This window comes from Somniosus microcephalus, chromosome 12 (genome assembly GCF_052327205.1).
Source record: "Somniosus microcephalus isolate GS21.2 chromosome 12, FLI_Smic_1.0, whole genome shotgun sequence".
Classification (NCBI taxonomy): Eukaryota; Metazoa; Chordata; class Chondrichthyes; order Squaliformes; family Somniosidae; genus Somniosus; species Somniosus microcephalus.
In genome coordinates, this window is record NC_140998.1 from 111276560 (window position 1) to 111291364 (window position 14805).

Consider the following 14805-nt stretch of genomic DNA (forward strand, 5'->3'; position numbering starts at 1 on the left):
GAAATAGTGCCATGGGACCTTTTACGTCCACCTGAGAGAACAGACGGGGCCTCGGTTTAAAGTCTCATCCGAAAAACAGAACCATAGAAGTTCATAGCACAGAAGGTTATTCAGCCCATCTTGTCCAAATCTTCCACTTCTTCCTTGAACAGAGGCCCAACCAGTCCCCTAACACCACCACCCTCTTTCGCCTGGCTGAACGTGTTCTCACATTGAACAACTTCTCCTTTGACTTCACTCACTTCCTCCAAATTAAAGGTGTTGCTATGGGTATCCGCATGGGTCCTAGCTATGCCTGCCTTTCCGTGGGATATGTGGAACATTCTTTGTTCCAGTTTTACTCAAGTCCTCTCCCTCACCTCTTTTTCCGGTACATTGATGACTGTATCAGTGCCATTTCCTGTTCTTGCCCTGAACTTGAAAATTTCATTCACTTTGCTTCCAATTTCCACCCTTCCCTCACCTTCACATGGTCCATCTCCGACTCTTCCCTTCCCTTCCTCGACTTCTCTGTCTCCATCTCTCGGGATAGGCTCTAAGCCCACTGACTCCCACAGCTACCTGGACTGCACTTCCTCCCACCCCGCTTCCTGTAAGGACTCTATTCCATTCTCCCAGTTTCTCTGTCTCTGCCGATGCCACCTTCCGTACTAGTGCTTCCAACATGTCTTCCCTTTTCCTCAACCGAGGATTCCCCACTACTGTGGCTGGCATGGCCCTTGACCGTGCCCGTTCTATTTCCTGCACTTCTGCTCTCACCCCTTCCCCTCCCTCCTGGAACCATGATAGGGTTCGCCTTGTCCTCACCTTTCACCCCACCAGGCTCCACATTCAATGGATCATCCTCCGCAATTTCCGCCACCTCCAGCATGATTCACCCCACCACCAAACACATCTTCCCCTCACCTCCCTTTTCAGCATTCCGAAGGGATCGCTCCCTCCGCAACACCCTAGTTCACTCCTCTATCACCCCCAACAAACCTTCCCCTTCGCCCGGCTCCTTCCCGTGCAAGCGCAGGAAATGCAACACATGCCCTTTTACCTCCCCCCTTCCCAATGTCCAGGGCCCCAAACACTCCTTTCAGGTGAAACAGCGATTTACCAGGTACTTGTCTACCTGTAACAAAATTGACGAGTTGGCGGTACAAATAACTACACATGGGTATCATCTGGTGGCCATTACGGAAACATGGCTGCAAGATAATCATGACTGGGAACTAAACATACAAGGGTATTTGACATAGAAACATAGAAACATAGAAGATAGGAGCAGGAGTAGGCCATTCGGCCCTTCGAGCCTGCTCCGCCATTCAATGAGATCATGGCTGATCATCCAAATTCAGTACCCTGTCCCTGCCTTCTCCCCATATCCCTTGATCCCTTTAGCCTTAAGAAATATATCCAACTCTTTCTTGAATATACTTAATGAACTGGCCTCCACCGCCCTCTGTGGCAGAGAATTCCACAGGTTCACCACTCTCTGGGTGAAGAAATTCCTCCTCATTTCAGTCCTAAATGGCTTACCCCTTATCCTTAGACTATGACCCCTGGTTCTGGACTCCCCGACCATCAGAAACATCCTTCCTGCATCTAGTCTGTCCAGGCCTGACAGAATTTTATAGGTTTCGATGAGATCCCCTCTCATTCTTCTAAACTCCAGTGAGTATAAGCCCAATCGACACAATCTCGCCTCATACATCATTCCTGCCATCCCAGGTATCAGCCTGGTGAATCTTCACTGCACTCCTTCCATGGCAAGTACGTCCTTCCTCAAGTAAGGCGACCAAAACTGCACACAATACTCAAGGTGCGGTCTCACCAAGGCCCTGTACAACTGCAGCAAGATATCCTTGTTCTTGTACTTGAACCCTCTTGCTACGAAGGCCAACATACCATTTGCCTTCTTAACCACCTGCTGCACCTGCATGCTTACCTTCAGCGACTGGTGCACAAGAACACCCAGGTCTCTTTGCACTTCCCCTTCTCCCAATCTATTGCCATTCAAATAATAATCTGCCTTCCTGTTTTTGCCACCAAAGTGGATAACCTCACATTTATCCACATTATAGTGCATTTGCCATGTTTCTGCCCAATCACCCAACCTGTCCAAATCGTACTGGAGTTTCACGACATCCTCCTCACAGCATACCCTCCCACCCAGCTTTGTGTCGTCTGCAAATTTGGAGATATTACATTGCATTCCCTCGTCCAGATCATTAATATATATTGTGAACAGCTGGGGTCCTAGCACCGATCCTTGCGGTACCCCACTAGTCACTGCCTGCCACTCAGAAAACGACCCGTTTATTCCAACTCTTTGCTTTCTGTCCGCCAACCAGTTCTCTATCCAAGTCAATACCTTGCCCCCAATCCCATGTGCCTTAATTTTGCATGCTAATCTCTTATGCGGGACCTTATCGAAAGCCTTCTGAAAGTCCAAATACACCACATCCACTGGTTCTCCCTTATCTATTTTACCTGTTACATCCTCAAAAAATTCCAGTAGATTAGTCAAGCATGATTTACCTTTTGTAAATCCATGTTGACTTTGTCCGATCCAGTCATTGCTTTCCAAGTGCTCTGCTATTACATCTTTTATAATGGACTCTAGCATTTTCCCCACTACCTATGTCAAGCTTACCGGTCTATAATTCCCCGCCTTTTCTCTACCACCTTTTTTGAATAGTGGGGTAACATTAGCTACCCGCCAATCCATGGGTACTGTTCCAGAGTCTATTGAGTTCTGGAAGATGACCAGCAATGCATCTACTATTTCTAGGGCCACTTCCTTAATACCCTGGGATGTAGATTATCAGGCCCTGGGGATTTATCGGCCTTCAGTCCCATCAATTTTCCTAACACCATTTCCCTACAAATACTGATTTAACATAAGAACATAAGAAATAGGAGCAGGAGTAGGCCAATCGGCCCCTCGAGCCTGCGCCACCATTCAATAAGATCATGGCTGATCTGATCCTAACCTCAAATCTTCTATCACTCTGCATCCACCCGAACCCATGTGATCTCCTGGGAGAGGCGAAAAACCAGATAAAGACCCAATGGCCAATTTGGGAGAAAAAATCTGGGAAATTCCTCTCCGACCCATCTAGGCGATCGAAATTCTTCCAGGAGATCACTCTGTCCCTATATTTTCTACAGTACTTACCTTCTGTAAAGGCGATCTCCACCCCAGCCAGGAACAGGAATAAAACCATCTCCTGAAATCTAACAGAATTAGAACACAGTAGGAGCAGAACAAGGCTACACGGCCCCTGGGCCCGCTCCACTACCCACAGGGCCATGACCATTCCGAACCCAGACTCATGTCCAATTTCCTGCCCGCTCCCCGTAACCCTTTATTCCCTTTACTTCTAGGAAACTATCTATTTCTGTTTTAAATTTATTTAATGATGTAGCTTCCACAGCTTTCTGGGGCAGCAAATTCCACAAACCTACCACCCTCTGAGTGAAGAAGTTTCTCCTCATCTCAGTTTTGAATGAGCAGCCCCTTATTTTAAGATTATGCCCCCAGTTCTAGTTTCACCCATCATTGGGAACATCCTCACCGCATCCACCCGATCAAGCCCCTTCACAATCTTATATGTTTCAATAAGATCGCCTCTCATTCTTCTGAACTCCAATGAGTAGAGTCCCAATCTACTCAACCTCTCCTCATATGACCACCCCCTCATCCCCGGGATTAACCGAGTGAACCTTCTTTGTACTGACTCGAGAGCAAGTATGTCTTTTCTTAAGTATGGACACCAAAACTGTATGCAGTATTCCAGGTGCGGCCTCACCAATACCTTGTACAACTGCAGCAATACCTCCCTGTTTTTATATTCCAACCCCCTAGCAATAAAAGCCAACATTCCATTGGCCTTCTTGATCACTTGCTGCACCTGCATACTAACTTTTTGAGTTTCGTGCACCAGGACCCCCAGATCCCTTTGTACTACAGTACTTTCCAGTTTCTTGCCATTAAGATAATAACTTGCTCTATGATTTTTCCTGCCAAAGTGCATAACCTCACACTTTCCAGTATTGTATTCCATCTGCCAAATCTCTGCCCACTTACTTAGCCTGTCTATGTCCCTTTGCAGGTTTTTTATGTCCTCCTCACTCACTACTTTCCGTCCCATCTTTGTATCATCTGCAAACTTTGATATGTTACACTCGGTCCCCTCCTCCAAATCGTTAATATAGATTGTAAAGAGTTGGGGACCCAGCACTGACCCCTGCGGAACACCACTAGTTACTGGTTGCCAATCTGAGAACGAACCATTTATCCCAACTCTCTGCTTTCTGTTAGAGAGCCAATCCTCCACCCACGCCAGAATATTACCCCCAATCCCGTGATTTTTTATCTTGAGCAATAATCTTTTGTGTGGCACCTTGTCAAATGCCTTTTGGAAGTCTAAATACACTACGTCCACTGGTTCCCCTTTATCCACCCTGTATGTTACTTCCTCAAAAAACTCAAGCAAATTTGTTAAACATGACTTCCCCTTCATCAAACCATGCTGAGTTTGCCCTATTAAATTATGTTTATCCAAATGTCCCGTTACTGTCTCCTTAATAATGGACTCTAACATTTTACCAACCACAGATGTTAGGCTAACAGGTCTATAGTTTCCAGCCTTCTGCCTTCTACCCTTTTTAAATAAGGGTGTTACATTAGCAGTTTTCCAATCTGCCGGGACCTTTGCTGAGTCCAGTGAGTTTTGGAAAATTATTACCAATGCATCCACAATCCCTACCGCTACTTCCCTCAAGACCCTGGGATGCAAGCCATCAGGTCCAGGGGATTTATCCGCCTTGAGTCCCATTATTTTACCAAGTACCACTTCCTTAGTGATTTTAATCGTATTTAGTTCCTCCCCCCCTAGAGCCCCCTGTTTGTCCAGTGTTGGGATATTCTTAGTGTCCTCTACTGTAAAGACTGATACAAAATAATTGTTCAGTGTTTTTGCCATCTCCATGTTTCCCACCATTAATTTCCCGGTCTCATCCTCTAAGGGACCAACATTTACTTTAGCCACCCTTTTTCTTTTTATATAACTATAGAAACTTTTACTGTCTGTTTTTATATTTTTTGCTAATTTACTTTCATAATCTATCTTCCCTTTCTTAATCAATCTTTTTGTTATTCTTTCAGTTCCACCCTTTTATCAGGCCCTATGTTCCCCAGCATCTCTGGGATGTTATTTGTGTCCTCCTTTGTGAAGACAGAACCAAAATATGTATTTAGTTGGTCCTCCATTTCTTTGTTCCCCATTATAAATTCCCCCGATTCTGACTGCAAGGGACCTACGCTTGACTTCACCGATCTTTTTCTCTTCACATATCTATAAAAGCTTTTACAGTCAGTTTTTATGTTCCCTACAAGCTTACTCTCATATTCTATTTTCCCTTTCTTAATTAATCCCTTTGTCCTCCTTTGTTGAATCCTAAACTGCTCCCAATCCTCAGGATTATTGCTTTTTCTGGCCAATTTATATGCCCTCTCCTTGGACCTTATGACAATTAGGAAGGACAGACAGGAAGGAAAGGGAGGTGGGGTTGCTATGTTAATCAAGGATGGAATCACTGCAATAGTCAGAAATGATATTGGGTCAAAGGATCAGGATAGTGAAATAGTTTGGGTGGAGATAAGGAATAATAAGGGGAAAAAGTCATTAGTGGGCATAGTCTATAGGCCTCCTAACAGTTGCAACTCTGTTGGTCAGAGTATAAATCAGGAAATAGTTGGGGCTTGTAATAAGGGAACAGCTATAATCTTGGGGGATTTTAACTTTCATATTGACTGGACTAATCAAATTGGGCATGGCAGCATTGAGGAAGAGTTCATAGAGTGTATTAGGGACGGGTTCCTTGAGCAGTATGTAACTGAACCAACCAGGGGGCAGGCAATCTTAGATTTGGTCCTGTGTAATGAGACAGGATTAATAAAAAATGTCCTAGTAAAGGATCCCCTCGGAATGAGTGACCATAATATGGTTGAATTCCAAATTCAGTTTGAGGGTGAGAGTGTTGGATCTCAAACCAGCGTACTGAGCTTAAATAAAGGAGACTATGAAGGTATGAGAGTAGGATTGACTAAAGTGGACTGGGAAAACAGATTAAAGTGTAAGACGGTACAAGAGCAGTGGTCTACATTCAAGGAGATATTTCACATCTTTCAAGATAAATATATTCCATTGAGGAAAAAGGGGAATAAAAGAAAAGACAGTCATCCGTGGCTTAGTAAACTAATAAAGGATAGTATCCAACTGAAAACAAGGACATATAAAGTAGCCAAATCTAGTGGGAGGATAGAAGATTGGGAAGCATTTAAAAGCCAGCAAACAATAACTAAAAGATTAATTAAGAAAGGGAAGATAGATTTTGAAAGTAAACTAGCAAAAAATATAAAAACAGAAAGCAAGAGTTTCTACAGCTATATAAAAAGAAAAAGGGTGGCTAAAGTGAACGTTGGTCCCTTAGAGGATGGGACCGGGAAACTAGTGGTGGGGAACATGGAGATGGCAAAGACGCTGAACAAATATTTTGTATCAGTCTTTACAGTAGAGGACACTAAAAATATCCCAACACTGGACAAACAGGGGGCAATGGGGGGGGGGGGAGGAGCTAAACCCGATTAAAATCACTAAGGAGATGGTACTCAGTAAAATAATGGGACTTAAGGTGGATAAATCCCCCGGACCTGATGACCTATATCCTAGGGTCTTGAGAGAAGTGGCGGTAGGGATTGTGGATGCATTGGTGATTATTTTCCAGAACTCCCTGGACTCAGGAAAGGTCCCGGTAGATTGGAAAACTGGTAATGTAACACCCTTATTTAAGAAGGGAAGTAGACAAAAAGCTGGAAACTATAGACCAGTTAGCCTAACATCTGTGGTTGGCAAAATGTTGGAGTCCATTATTAAGGAAACAGTAACAGAGCATTTGGATAAACATAATTTAATAGGACAGAGTCAGCATGGTTTTATGAAGGGGAAGTCATGTTTGACAAATTTGCTCGAATTCTTTGAGGATGCAACATACAGGGTGGATAAAGGCGAACCAGTGGATGTAGTGTATTTGGACTTCCAAAAGGCATTTGACAAGGTTCCACACAAAAGATTACAGATCAAGATAAGAAATCACAGGATTGGGGGTAATATACTGGCATGGGTGGAAGATTGGCTATCTAACAGAAAACAAAGAGTTGGGATAAATGGTTCATTCTCGGGCCGGCAATCAGTAACTAGTGGTGTTCCGCAGGGGTCAGTGCTGGGACCCCAACTCTTTACAATCTATATTAACGATTTGGAGGAAGGGACTGAGTGCAACATATCCAAGTTTGCCGACGATACAAAGATGGGAAGGAAAGCAGTGAGTGAGGAGGACATAAAAAACCTGCAAAAGGACATAGACAGGCTAAGTGAGTGGGCAGAGATTTGGCAGATGCAATATAATGTTGGAAAGTGTGAGGTTATGCACTTTGGCAGAAAAAATCAAAGAGCAAGTTATTATCTAAATGGAGAGAATCTGCAAAGTGCTATAGTACAAAGGGATCTGGGGGTCCTGGTGCATGGAACACAAAAAGTTAGTATGCAGGTGCAGCAGGTGATCAGGAAGGCCAATGGAATCTTGGCTTTTCTTGCGAGGGGGATGGAGTATAAAAACAGGGAAATCTTGCTGCAGTTATACAGGGTATTGGTGAGGCCACACCTGGAATACTGCGTGCAGTTTTGGTTTCCATATTTAAGAAAAGATATACTTGCTCTCGAGGCGGTTCAGAGAAGGTTCACTCGGTTGATTCCGGAGATGAGGGGGTTGACGTATGAGGAAAGGTTGAGTAGGTTGGGACTCTACTCATTGGAGTTCAGAAGAATGAGAGGTGATCTTATCGAAACATATAAGATTGTGAGGGGGTTTGATCGGGTTGATGTGGTGAGGATGTTTCCACTGATGGGTGAGACTAGAACTAGGGGGCATAATCTAAGAATAAGGGGCTGCCCTTTCAAAACTGAGATGAGGAGAAACTTCTTCACTCAGAGGGTAGTAAATCTATGGAATTTGCTACCCCAGAGAGCTGCGGAAGCTGCAACATTAAATAAATTTAAAATGGAGATAGACAGTTTCCTAGCAGATAAGGGAATTAGGGGTTACGGGGAGAGGGCAGGGAAGTGGACGTGAGTCTAGATTCGGATCAGCCATGATCCTATTGAATGGCGGAGCAGGCCCGAGGGGCCGTATGGCCTACTCCTGCTCCTACTTCTTATGTTCTTATGTTCTTGCAAGTTAGTATACTGTATTCGCTGCTCACGATGTGGTCTCCTCTATATTGGGGAGACCAAACGCAGCTTTGTGGAACACCTCCATTCAGTCCGTAAGGGTGACCCCGAGCTTCCGGTCGCCTGTCACTTTCATTCTCTGCTCCACTCCCACTCTGACCTCTCCGTCCTCGACCTCTTACACTGTTCCAATGAAGCTCAACGGAAGCTTGAGGAACAGCACCTCATTTTCGATTAGGCACTTTACAGCCTTCTGGACTCAACATAGAGTTCAACAATTTCAGACCATAACCTCTGCCCCTATCTTTTTTTTCATTTTTTTCCCTCTCTCTCTCACATGGCAGTTGGCAATCATTCTGCCATTGCCATTTACACTTCATCTAGAGTCATCTTTTGTTTCTTAACTTGTCCCATTACCATCTCCTTTTGCCTTGCACCATCATCCCTTTTGTCTCTCAAGCTCTCCTGCTTCCATCCTATCACAGACCTTCCCTTTTGTTCTTTCCGCCACCCCCCTCTCCCTGACCCTGCTCTTGCTTAAAAACCTGTTCCATCTCTAACTTTTTCCAGTTCTGATGAAGGGTCATCGACCTGAAACGTTGACTCTGTTTCTCTCTCCACAGATGCTGCCTGACCTGCTGAGTATTTCCAGCATTTTCTGTTTTTATTGTCCAAATCTAATCCTGTTTCCCTGGTCTCTCTCCATAGCTTGATATGTTTCTGTGCTCCAAATTTTTATCCAATTTTCCTGGAAAAGGGGCAATTGCCTCTGCTTCAACCACTCCCTGTGGCAAAATATTCCATGCTCCAGCAACTCTATATGTAAAGAAATTTCTCTTAACCCCTCTCTTCACTGTCTGAGTGATCATTTTAATTTGATGACCCCTTGTCATAACTTTTCTACCAGAGGAAACAGTATTTCCCACTTTTCTCTATCAAAATTCTTCATAATTTTGAACATTTCTATTAAATCTCCTCTTACCTTTCTTTTCTTCATAGTCCCAGTATGTCAAGTCTCTCCTCATCCACATAGTTCCCCATCCTTGGTATCACCCTGGTGAATTCATGCTGTACACTCTCTATAGTTTTCATTTTCTCTGGAAGGTCAATGGGCATCTCACACACCAAGGACAGAATGTTTTCCATTTTTGCTGTAGAGAATTTTAATAGAATAATTCTGAAAAGTAATTGCAGTGATGACTGAGTTGGAAAGATCTAGTTATATTCGCTGACACTATTCCATAGCCACACTATCAAAAACAGATGCTTCAAGTCCAAATTGATGATCTGACCTCAGGCTTGGGAAATTAGGTTCATAACAAAACGTTTCAAGTAAACACAAGACACTTTGTAGTGTAGTATACGGAACAGACTTTATTGATACACAGTACAGTTGATCAGCCTAACTGTATACAGAGAGTAGACTTTCAGCTTCAAATCTATTTTTCAAGCCCTCTGGAGTTTATACACCCTATTTTTTCTACATCAAAGGTAAATGTCAGGGATGAACATAGAGCTGCAATATCTGGAGGAGGAGTTTTATATTGAGAGTGCACAAATACTAATGATGAATCATTTGCCTGCTAACAGGATCTCTGGCCCTTTTCTGGTCTGAAGAGAAATGCTGATGGGAGGAGGTCAAAGGCACTTCTTCCATTCAATCTATAGATACTTCCTTCATCTATCCTAAGACTTTTTGTTAAAGTCAACAAGAAGACATTTATCCTCAGATCAAATACTACAACACATGGCCTACAGTCATCTCAGATCATGTTCTACTCACCTTTCAGCTTACTATTGCTAAGCTCTAACCACCACCCCCCCCCCCCCCAGTTCAGTCTGGATATCCTAAGGAATCCAAAGTTCATATTCTGTCTATGAATGCAACTCACCCACTGCAACACTGAGCACAAAAGCCTGGCACTTCACTTACAATGCTTTTGGAAATTACTAAGGTAATTCCTGGGACCACCTCAGTTCTGCCAAGAAACCAAGAGCTCCAAAGACCCAGCAGGCCCAGGAGCAAAGAACAGTCGAACTATAAACTCAATACAAAGGATAGTGTACAGAGAACAATAAAAGAACCATGATACAGGTTAAAAGAGAACTAAACAATCCGTTGTCATTGGGATGCAGAAAAGCCTCTCCAGAACATCAGAGCAAAATATTATGAGCAGGGAGACAAGTCTGGGAAATTCCTTTCTGTGAAAACCAGTGCACAAATTAAACAAACAGTCCATCTTCCAACTTTACTGATATAAATTAGGACTTCAAAATGTAAGCTTCGGTGAGTGAAACTGAACTTCAGTGGGGCACCAGAGTGCCTCAGCTGCCCGTTATACACTCCGCCCAATTTCCCATTCCATCTATCCTGTCCCATCACTTCATCATTTTAAACACCTCTATCAAATCACCTAATAATCTCCTCTGTTCTAATTAAAAGAGCCTCAATTTTTCAAGTCTTTCTTCGTATTTGTATTTCCTCATACCAGACAGCATCCTACTGAATCTGTATTGTACCCTCGCAATTGCCTCAACATCTTTCCTCTAGTGCGGAGCCCAAAATTGTAGATAGTTTTCTAACTGTGGTCTTTTATACAGGTTCACCTATACGCCTTGACTTTTATCATCTATACCGCATGGATAAGGCCATAAAGCCTTGTATTCCATTAGATGTATTTTTATGGCCTTATCTACTTGAGGTGCTGTTTCGAATGTTTTGTGAATCAGAAGCCTCAATATCCTCTGCTCTTCCACTACATCCCTGCTTTCTTCCATTCAAATTTTAATTATTACTTTTGTTAAAACCAAAATGTGCCACCTCACATTTACCGATAATTCCATCTGCTACTTTGTTGCCCATTTCATCCTCTTATCAATAATCTCTTGCAGTTTAAAAGTTGTTGTATTAGTACTGTCAGCAAAATTGGATGCCACTCCCTCTAGCCCTTTATCTGGATTATTAATGCACAGAGTAAACAGAAGCAGTTCCAGAAGAAAAATCTGTGGGGCACTATTATCTACTTCCAATCATTCTGAGAAACTGTTCTTAACTCCTACTCTCTGTTTCCTCTCTTTTAACCAGTTTTTAATCCAATTTACTACCCTCATCCTAATTCCATACCTCTTAATCTTCTCCAATAGTCTCATGTGTGGTACTTTGTCAAATGCTTTCTAAAAGTCCATGTACACCGCATCCACTGCATTTACCATTCCACCATATTTGTCACCTCTTGAAAGAACTCTTATCCGGTTGGTCAAGCACAGTTTTCCTTTCGGAAGTCCATGTTAGCTCTTCAAATTATTTTCTGCACTGAGAATTTGAACACTCCTCAGTCAGTCGAGGAAGAAGAGCCCAGCCTTTCGGAAGATGCATCATCACTTGATCTGACTCTCACAAGCACCATCTAAGATACTGATACCATGTGGACTTTAGAGGCTAGGTTGGAGGAGGTAACTGCACGTGGTGACTCACAAGTGCGCAGGATCTAGGGCAGGAGGATAGGACACCATGGGTGCCAGCTCGCCAAAGGGTGAGGTTGCATACTAGTTCTGCTACAGAGGACTTGGATGCAGATTTCAAGGACCCAGGCTACCGAAGAAGGCCAATAGGCATCTACCAGGAAATGTTGTGCACAGGGCAGCCTATCAAAGAGTTTGCGCACAATATCATGAAGTATGGAGGAGTCCAACTAAACTTGTCTCAAGTCTTCACTCATAGCATGTCAGCCATTCTGTTCAACACAGTCAGATCCATCAACACCACGGTGTCCACCATTGGCAGCCACACCTTGAGCTGCCTAGGCCTCATGCTCTGAAATTCCTCCCTAATCCCTCTGCCTCTCCACCTCCCTCTCCTCCTTTAGGACCCTCCTTAAAACCCACCTTCTCGACTAAGCTTTTGGTCACCCCTCTCAATATTTCATGCTTTGGCTTGGTGTCCATTTTGTCCCTTATGCCTCTTTAAAGCTCCTTGTTATTTCCTATGTTAAAGGACCTATATGAATGCAACTTACTGTTATTGTTGTATGCAAGAGCTCAGCTTCTCCCTTGGGAAGAGGAAAGGATGATCCATCCCCAAGTGACATATATGGACATCCAGAAGGAATTCGATAAGAGATTATTAGCAAAAATGAGCGTGCATCGAATTGGAAGTAGGCTTCGGACATGGCTTGAAAACTGGTTGGGATATCGGAACCAGAGAGTAGGGATAAAGGGAATGTGCTCTGACTTGCAGAATGTGACAAGTAGTATTCCCCAGGGATCTGTACTGGGGCCTCAGCTTTTCACCATATATATCAATAACTTGGATGAAGGAATAGAGAGTTGTATATCCAAGTTTGCAGATGACACTAAGTTAGGATGAACAGTCAGTCATGTAAATGGGAGTTGGATGTTACAAAGGGACATAGACAGATGAAGTGATTGGGCAAATCTGTGGCAGATGCAGTTCAATGTGGGGAAGTGTGAGGTAATTCAATAAAGACAAATCCAAATATATTTTAAATGGTGAGGGACTAGAAACTGTGGATGAGCAAAAGGATTTGGGTGTCCAGGTATACAAATCACTAAAGGCTAGTGCAGTGCTAGTACAAAAAGTAATCAAAAAGGTTTATCCAATGTTGGCTGTTATCTCAAGATGGATGGAATACAAAGGGGAGGAAGTTATGCTTCAGTTGTACAAAGCCTTGGTCAGACGCCATCTAGAGTATTACATTCAGTTCTCGGCACCTCACCTCAGGAAGGATATTGGCCTTAGAGGAGGTACAGCGCAGATTAACCAAAATACCGGTGCTTAAAAGTTTGAGTTATGATGAAAGATTGCATTACCTCGGATTGCATTCTCTTGAGTTGAGGGGTGATCTAAATTGAGGTGTTTAAAATGATAACAGGTTTCGATAAAGTAGCTACAGAGAAGCTATTTCCTCTGGTGGGGAAACCTGGTACAAGGAAAAACAATCTTAAAATTAGAGTTTGGCCATTTAGGAGTGAAATCAGGAAGCATTAGTGGAAATTCAGAATTCTCTCCCACAAAAGGCTGTGGATGCTGGGTCAACTGAAATTTATTAAGACTGAGATTGAATGATTTTTATTAGGTATGGGTATCAATGAAGAATAATGAAAGGTGGGTAAAAGAATTTGAGGTACAGCTCAGCCATGATCTAATTAAATGGTGGAACAGACTCGAGGGGCTGAATGGCCTCCTCCTGTTCCTAATACACACCGTTGCAACTCAAGACTGGTGTAAGAAAGCTTCTCTCTTTAGCAGTCTATAGAATAGAATATTTACTGGATCTGGGTTTGAATGACTCTGAACCAGTCTGATAGTGCTATTCTTTTCAAATGACACAACAGCAATAGGAACCAAGAAGATGCATCCTCTGTTCCAATTGCATCACCTCAGAATACAGAACTCCAAATTTTGTACATGCCTATTTGATTGGGTCCAAGGAATTAAGCCAAGCCTATTGAACTCTACCCTTGAGGGAAAGCAGCAACCACCAGGCTGGACCTTTTTTTGTTGAGAGAAACTATATTTTGGAGACACCACTAGTGCAACAAAACCACTCCACGAGGTTTCCTGAGAATCTAGATTAAGCTCAAGTCCTGGAATGGGTTAAATACCTGACACTTCAGTATATTACTGATGGAGTGTTGCATTGTCAGAGGTGATGTCTGTCAGATGAAATGTTAAACCAAGGTCCTGTCTGTAAAGTCCGTGCCTCAATAATACATGGACTTCGGGAGAACAGTTTAACAGGTACTTTACTGAACAAGAGGCAGCTTGAAACTGAAACTACAGAAGCCTGCTAGGGCCTTTTATACAGGGGTGGTCACTGCCGGTACTGCAGTCTAAGACCAGTTATTCCCTTAAAGGTACAAAAACAACAATTCCTCCCCTTTTAGATAAACAGTACATAACATTCATTTAACAACTAAATAATAACTAATTACAATTACAATTTTCTCAATAATATATACATCAACTGAAATAGTCATTTATAAGTTCAGTCTTTGAGGAGGCTTCCTGATCCGGACTGGATAGCACCTTTCTCGAGTATCCTGTTCTGGCGGTGGAGTCAATTCTGGCTCATTGTCATTGGTTGGTTTGTCAGCTTCCAATACCCCTGCTTCTGAGGTAGACGCAATCTTTACTTCGGGCTCATTACCAGGTGCACATGCTTGTGGTACAGGTTTGGCTTGTTCCTGTGACTCTAGAATCTGGTCAGCATGGCGTCTCACGATGCTCTCTCCAATGTCCACTGTGTACATTAGTGGTCCCTGCTGTGTGCATATCGTGCCTGGCTGCCATTTTTCTGTTCGGTAGTCGTGGGCCAAGACTGGTTGCCCTATCTTGAAGCTCCTGGTTGGTTTCTCATTTATGTGCTGGAATTGCTTATCCTCAACATCTCGTCTTATGTTTGGTTTGAGCAAATCCAAGCGACATCTTAGTCTCCGGTTGAAAAACAGTACGGCTGGAGTTTGGTTGGTTACTGCATGTGTCGCATTCCGGTAAGCAAAC